This window comes from Lygodium microphyllum, chromosome 9 (assembly GCF_053477565.2).
Source record: "Lygodium microphyllum isolate KBCC chromosome 9, Lygodium_microphyllum_v1.1.10, whole genome shotgun sequence".
Classification (NCBI taxonomy): domain Eukaryota; kingdom Viridiplantae; phylum Streptophyta; class Polypodiopsida; order Schizaeales; family Lygodiaceae; genus Lygodium; species Lygodium microphyllum.
Window position 1 is genome coordinate 158,239,261 of NC_141143.1, and position 8,610 is coordinate 158,247,870.

The window sequence follows — 8,610 nt, forward strand, 5'->3', positions numbered from 1 at the left end:
AAGAGAGGACCAAATTGCCATTTTTTTATTATTCATATACATATAAAATATCAAAGTAGACCCTTCAAAATTTTAAAAGATTGTGAAAACACTCACTCTTTCATTTAATCAATATATGCAAAGAGGTTAGAAATAGAAACTATACTTGCACCCAAACTTTTAGTAGGGCTGGCTAATATGGAAAAGAAGTCATTTTTTCACAATAGTTTAGAGAAATGTGGAATTTGATCTGGGTGATGAACCTACCAATATGAGGTTCCAAGTCATGAACATAAGTGCTACGAGTACCTTCTAAGGATGGACTAGCAAATCCCTAATGATAGCTATATCCATTGCCGAAACGGCCAAGGCTCATTCTAAAATCTGAAGGAAAATCAAGTTACTAAATATGGTGAAGTTGTTAAGTGAGCTTCAGTCTTATTTCAAAAGAAGAAGGGTAGTACTCTCCATTTGTATATAGATTACTATGGGCTTAACTAGGTGATAGTCAAAAATATATATCCAATTCCTAGGATCAATGAGCTTCTAAAAATTTGACAAGCTGCTACCAAATTAGGATGAAAGAAGAAGATATTCCAAAGATTGCTATCAATACAAGGTATGGGCATTATCAATTTATTATAATATCATTTAATTTTACTAATATCCAAACTACTTTCAATAGGCTAGTGCAAGACATGTTTAGGCCTTACCTTGTGAGGAGTTCACTATTCCACAGAAGAAGGAGACCATGAAGGACAACTTAGAATTGTGCTTGAAATATTAAGAATGCACAAGCTCTATGCTAAGAAAAGTAAGGGTACATTATTTAAGAAGCAGATAGAGTATCACACATGTATAATGTCAAGATAGGAAGAAGTAGACCTAGCCAAGTTCATTTATGTGTAGGAATGGCCACCTCCAAAATCCATTAAGGAAGTATGAAGCTTTTTGGGCTTAATTAGATGGCATATAGTTTTTATCAAGTATTATGCCTTGATATCTACACCCTCATTGATTTTCTCAAGAAGAAAACTCATATTATGTGGACCCTAATTGAGCAATCTAGCTTTGAGAAGTCCAAACAAAGTTTGGTGCAAGTCCAAGGAGAACTAAGTATTGCAATTATTGTGCTCAAAAGAGAACTCATGCTCTTGAATAGGATTGTGTTCGTGTGATCAAGGAGTCCTTCATGTGCTCAAGTTGTGAAGAGAGTGTGTGCTCGACTAGACCCTTGTGCTTGATTAACACCTATATGCTTGATCAACTTTGATCATTCATGCTTGAATCCATGCTAACCACATGCTCAATCCATGTTAATCATATGTACTCAACCCATATGTACTCAACCTTGCGGTATTCAACTTGTCCATCATGTGCTCAATCTCATACATACCATGCACTCGACTAAGATATTCCACATTCTTGATTAGAAGGATGTCAAACCATTTGATTCTACATACAGAGTAAACATGGCTAATAGTCAACACTATGACTATGATCACAACTACGATCACGACCATGACCACAACCATGACTACGATGATGACTACGACTACGACTATGACTACGACCACGACCACGACCACGACCACGACCACGACCAGACTAGACTATGACTACGATGACCACGACGACCACGATGACTACGACTACGACTATGACCACGACCACGACCACGACTACCACTACCACTACCACTACCAATATAATAAACAAGAAAAGAAGAAAAAACAACAACAACAACTACTACTAGCACAATAAAAAGAAAAGAAGAAAAAACTATTACTACTACTACTACCACACCAAAAAACAAGAAAACTAAACAACAATAAACAAGAAAAGAAAAGAAAAACTACTACAACAAACAAGAAAACAAAAACCTCTCCCTCCTTCTCTCTCTCCCTCCCTCTCCCTCTCCCTCTCCCTCTCTTTCTCTCTTTCCCTATTATGTTTAATGTTTTCTCCCTCTCTCTCTTGTTTTTCTTTCCTTTTCTCTCTTCCTCTCCCTCCCTCTCCCTCTCCCTCTCCCTCTCTTTCTCTCTTTCTCTATTATGTTTAATGTTTTTTTAATTATCTCCTCTCCCTCTCTCATTTCCTTTTCTCTTTTCCTCTCCCTCTCTTTCTCTCTTTCCCTATTAGGTTTAATGTTTTTTCTCTCTTTTTCTCTCTCCTCTCCCTCTCTCATTTCCTCTCTCATTCTCTCCCTCTCTCATTTCCTCTCCCTCCATCACCCTCAACCTCACCCTCTCTTTCTCTCTTTCCCTATTATGTTTAATGTTTTTTCTCTCTTTTTATCTCTCCTCTCCCTCTCTCATTTTCTTTTCTCTCTTCCTCTCCCTCTCTCATTTCCTCTCCCTCCCTCACCCTCACCCTCTCTTTCTCTCTTTCCCTATTATGTTTAATGTTTTTTTCTTTCATTTCCTTTTCTCTCTTCCTCTCCCTCTCTCATTTCCTCTTCCTCCCTCACCCTCACCCTCTCTTTCTCTCTTTCCCTATTATGTTTAATGTTTTTTCTCTCTCTTTTCCCTCTCTCATTTCCTTTTCTCTCTTCCTCTCCCTCTCTTTCCCTCTCTTTCTCTCTTTCCTTATTAGGTTTAATGTTTTTTCTCTCTCCTCTTCCTCTCTCATTTCCTCTCCCTCCCTCTCACCCTCACCCTCACCCTCTCCCTCTCTTTCTCTCTTTCCCTATTATGTTTAATGTTTTTTCTATCTCCTCTCCCTCTCTCATTTTCTTTTCTCTCTTCCTCTCCCTCTCTCATTTCCTCTCCCTCCCTCACCCTCTCCCTCTACCTCTCTTTCTCTCTTTCCCTATTAGGTTTAATATTTTTTCTCTCTTTTTCTCTCTCCTCTCCCTCTCTCATTCCTTTTCTCTCTTTCTCTCTCTCTCTCATTTCCTCTCCCTCCCCCTCTCTCTCTCCCTCTCTTTCTCTCTCCCTCCCTCTCCCTCTCCCTCTCCCTCTCTTTCTCTCTCATCTCCTCTCCCTCTCTTAATACACATGAATTATACCAAAAACAAGTAAGAGAGAGAGAGAAAACACAAAAGTAAATCAAGAATGGACAATACACTCACCGTAAAGGCTCGAAGAAGGGTTTGGCGGCTCCTCTTCGCGACCGCGGCTCCTCTTCGCCCTCCACACACCTCCTCCTCTTCTTCGCAAACGACGGCGGCGACAGTGAGAAGCCTTCTTTCTCCCTCTTTCTCTCTTTCTCTCCCTCTCCCTCTCAAATGCAAGATGTTCGCTCTCCCTTTCGTTGTCCCTTTCACTCTCTCTTTCGTGTATGTATGCAAAATAATGCGCTTGGGCTTCGGCCCGCGTTTTTTTCGTGTGAGTACCATCACTATTTGCATCGCAAATGCGATACTAATAGCGACGCCATTATTTTACGTCGCAAATCGCCGTCGCTATACCTCCATATCCTTGTAGTGGCATCATGGGATATGCCTTAAAGGCATATTGGGATTATTTCAAACCTCATAAAAAGGTCTCCTCCTCCTCCTCATTGCCATTTCTATGTGTGTGTGTGTGTGTGATGCGTACACGCATGCATGCATGCGTGTGTGCAGGTATGTGTGTGCACACATATGTGTGTGGTAGGGGAGGGAAAGGAAACAACTTGGGAAAGCATTGTTTGAATTAGTAAGTGATTGTATGTGCTATTAAGAAAGGAGACATAAAGTTGTTGATAGGATTGATGCAGATGCCATTGATAGGTTTGACTCAAGCCTCTTGCTCAACCATCATCTCTGGCACACTTATTGTAGGTGATGGAATGCTTGAGCCAATCCACCACTTGGAAGGTACTACCCAATCTATATTGTCAATACCAGAGGAGACAGACATCCTTGCAAACCTACCTACAATCTTGGACCTGAGATGGAGGCAATGATCGATGCATTGATTCCCATGGATGTTGAGACTTCTGATCCGCTTAGAGAGAAAGCATCCATACCATTATATGATGGGTGCCGAGTATCTCGCCTGAAGACACTGCTTGCACTCCTAAGTGTGCAAGCAAAATATAGGTGGAGCGATGCGAGTGTGATCAAGTTGTTCAGATATCTTGTATGTACGCTTCGTTGATTTCTTTTCGGCACTATCATTAAAAACATTTGTGCTTTTTCAAGGTGTTTTATGATTTTTTAAAGGTTACTGAAATATCATATATTACCACCTGCAAATACCATGCCTAAGTCTCGTAATGATGCACGACATGTTTTACGAAAGCTTAGCATGGACTACAACAACATCCATGCATGTATCAACGATTGCATACTGTTTTGAGGAGAATTCGAGACTATGGAGACATGCCCAAAGTGTGGTGCTCACAGGTATCGACAGGACTTGCAATGGCAAACCATCCCTCAAAAAGTGATTAGACACTTTCCGCATATCCCCCGCATAAACCACATGTTTCATACATCCGGCATGGCGAGCTTAACAACGTGGCATGCGCAAAATAGGTCCACAGACAGAGTTCAACGAATATTAGCGGATTCATGTGCATGGAGCCACATTGACTCTACCTTCCCAGGCTTTGCCCGAGAGCCAAGGAATTTTCAGCTCGGTCTTGCAATGGATGGCGTGAACCCATTCGGTCTATGCTCAACTTCTTACAGTATGTGGCCTATAGTCCTTGTCAACTACAATATCCCTCCGTGGCTTTCTATGAAGAAAGAACATCTCATCCTTAGCTTACTCGTCCGTGGCCGCTACAAAGTCAAAAATATGGACGTGTATCTTCGTTCATTAGTCGATGAGCTTAAGATTCTGTGGGAGGAGGGGATCACCATGCAAGATATGAGCAAGTGCGAGGGTCGACGGTCCGCCAATATTCGAGCTATTCTCATTTGGACAATGCATGACTTTCCGGGATTCAAAGAGTGCTCAGGTAAATAGGCTTCTGTTCTCGTTGGTAATATCTATCATAGCTCATTCAAGTTTGTATTCACTAATTAGAGGTGTTAGAATAGATCTGGTTACCTTAGGTTATCATGCATGTCCATTGTGCGGGCCACAGTTAGACTCTCGAAGGTCACAAACCATGAAGAAGATGGTATATCATGGATACGCCGCTTTCTTGCCAGAGGGTCATGAACTCAGGGAAGGTTTTCTTGGATGACCTCCAACATGTATGAATGCCGCAAGATAGTACGAATTGAAAATTGTCCATGCGGAGTCACATCCAAACGGAATGTGACGGTTCTCAGTTTTCTACGAGTTGCCATATTGGACCCACTTACAGATCAACCACTTGTTGGATCCCATGCATATATTCAAGAACGTGGGCAGCTTGCTATGGGACCACATCATAGGAAAGAGAGACACTATAGGGGCACGAATGGATTTGAAGGAGGTAGGTAAGATGGAGGTGCTTTGGCCACAGTCGAGTGCTGATGGTCACATGCAGCTACCTCGCGCTCCTTGGGTTTTGTTCACTAAAGAAGAGCGCATTGTGAAGCAAATAGTCAAGTCTAACCACACTCCAATGGGTATGATGCGTTCTCTCAGGTCTGCGTTTTCTAAAGATGACCAATTATCAGGGCTAAAATCCCATGATTGGCATAATATATGTTAGGTTTATACTACGAATGGATTGTAATTGGCGTGCGCATTTTGCTATTTGGATTGTAGTCATTGTTCATAATGCTTTCTCATTTGTGGCAGTTTGTACTACCGATCGCGATCGCAGGATGCCTTACTCCAGAAATACGCAGGACCATTTACAGGTTTTCGAATTTAGTGCAATGGATCTCACAGAAGGAGATTAAGATGTCCTCTATTGAATCTGCGAGGCAGGGAGCAGTGGAGATGCTCACGATACAAATCCACCTTCTTGTGCATCTTGTAGATGATTAAGTGGAGATTGCTGGACCTATCCATACGCGATGGGTGTTCTTCTTGGAGCACTTCATGAAAACCCTGAAAGGCTTTGTGTAACAACGAGCTCGGACAGAAGATAGCATGACTGAAGGTTGGTTGGTGTCTGATGTGCTAGTACATATTTCACAATGGCTATCAATGGTGGATACAGACAACAATATGCTATGGTCGCTGAAGGACGATGATAGACTAACTAGAGATGTGGTGGTTGGAAATGGGGTAGAAAAAAGAATGGATGCTGGAATGGAGGAGAAGGTGAATCACTTTTGTATGTTGCACCATGCCTTTATGGAGATGTGGCTCGCCAAGTACCAACAAGCTAGGCAAGATCGAGAGGAAGAGCGATTTGAATTTTGACATAGTACATGTCATCGAGGAAAATTCTCGAGGAGATATAGTCCAAAGGTGATGATGTGTTTAGGATTTGTCGTATCTATATTTTATATGCGACAACTAATTTGAGTGTTTCAATGTACAGTACAAAATATAGTGTAGCGTGGTCACACGGACGGCATTTTCATGTGGAGTGTATTGACAAAATGCGCTCCACAATAGATTGTGGTATCATGGCAAGGTTCGAGCAAAAGATCCAATGACAAGCAATGGATCCAAACACGGTTATAGATGAGATGGAGTATTTTGGGAACTTGCAAAGTATTGTTACGGTGGATTACGGTAGCTTCTCCATGATACTATTCGATGTGCAGTGGTTCAAACTGGTACTTGAAGGAGCTGGAGCAACAATTCAATGATGTCCGTCTAGATTTCTCGAAATAGATTTTTAAAAAAAGGACGGATTTGCGCGACACCTTTGTGTTGCTGGCCCATTGTGAACAGGTGCATGAACTCATTTGTTTGTTAATTTTATTACGACATGGTACATGTCACAATAGTTTAATCTCTCTTGTACATGTTTGTGAACAAGTAATCTTCTATCCAAACCCCCGACAACCTCGATGGTGGTATGTTATACCTTCAGCTCCCCGAAGTGCGAGAGTATATGATCAAAGCGATGTTCCGAGCATAGATGAGGACAGTATGCAACTAGAGGGGTCGATATTGCAAGGGGTGGAGGTCACCGAAAGCTTGGAGCATGTAGAGGAGCCAACATCGGGTAACAATGATCGAAATACAAGAGTCCAAGAATTCTTTGAGAACAAGGTGGACTCATCCTTTTGTGGTGACATGTCTATCAACCTTCTAGTGTATGCGGAGTTGTGTCAGGAGATTGACATGGGAGTATAGGATACTTTATACTTGGAGCATCCACTTACTCAATTCGTTGACTAATCGCTTATAAGGGTAAATAAGATATACATTTTAAGTGAGATCATTTTTTTAGGATTTATATTACCACGCTTTGTATGATTTAAATTGATTATGCTAACATCATTTTTGTATGTGTAGGTGACCTTTGTGGATACTTAAATCATCAAGATGAGTCGAGGGATGAGTGATGAGGAGTTGCAGGATATCTTCATGCACATGTCTCCAGATGAGATAGAGAGATTTAGAGACATGGCGGACTAGGAGCTGTCTCGGACATCGTCAGGCCCCTCTATTAGATCTACTTCGGCGCGATCAGATGCTTCGGCTTCGAGTAGACGAGGTCGACACTCCAGACTTGGGCCAGAGGGAGGGAGTGCTTCAGGGTCAAGGGGATGCTGCAGAGATACGGAGACAGTGAACTTGCGGTCGGCATGAGATACAGGTGCTACTCCTCACTCTCGTGGCAGCTCCAAAGAGCGTGGCTCAGGTGGTTGTTGTGGAGGCACGGACGCGGTGTCTCAGTCTCGTCATTCTGTTGGAGTTACATCACCTCCAGGATTTGCCACACCTATGGGAATGTCTACTCCAGTTACTCCGGCTTTTGCTCAGTCGTCCGCAGGTGGCACCCCTATGGGTGCTACACCGATAGATACTACCCCGGTCGGTACACGAGATGTAGAAGGGTCTCCTGGATATGCCCATGAGCGTGGTCGCAGGTGGGAGAGGACCCATCTTAGGCATACCCTAGAGGGGTATGCTTATCTTGTCGATGATAGATCAGGAGCCATCATCATGAATGATGAGGGGAGGAGGGTGATGGCTTGCATGAGAGAGTTGTGCCAACAAGTTTTTCGGTACAACGTCTTAGATCATTGGAAAAACATACCGGAGGGGAGCAAGGACTACATAGTAGCATCCTTGCATAACGAGTTTCCGGTTCCAGCCACAGCAAATAGGTTTTCTACGGGCTGGATGATGGAGTGCATACGTGCATATATGTCACACAGACGATCAGATGCATGCAAGGCACTCAAGATTGGGGCTGCAAAGCCCAAGTGGATAGATGCAGACGACTGGCGCTGACTGAGGGAGACGGCTACAGATTCTCTAGGACATTGGATTCAGCAGTGCGAGGTGACGAGGGCACGACTAGAGGCCAAAGTGGTCCATCATCTTAGGAGTGATAGCCACAAGACATATTTGGAGGACTTTGTAAGTTTTTCTTTTGTTTTGCTTGCTTTTTTTTTTTTGCAATATCCTTTGTACTGACAATCATGTTTCTAATGGTTAGTATTTTATTTTCTTTGCAACACTCCAATACAAATTGCGATCCAACCAGCCTTGAGACTCGATATGCAGAGAGGCATGGTCTCACTGCATTGATCGACCAATTGTATAGATGTGACAGCCCTGTAAGTCACTCATCTTTCTTGTCCGTAGTTATCACGTTTAATTAGAATGCATTATTGTATGGTGG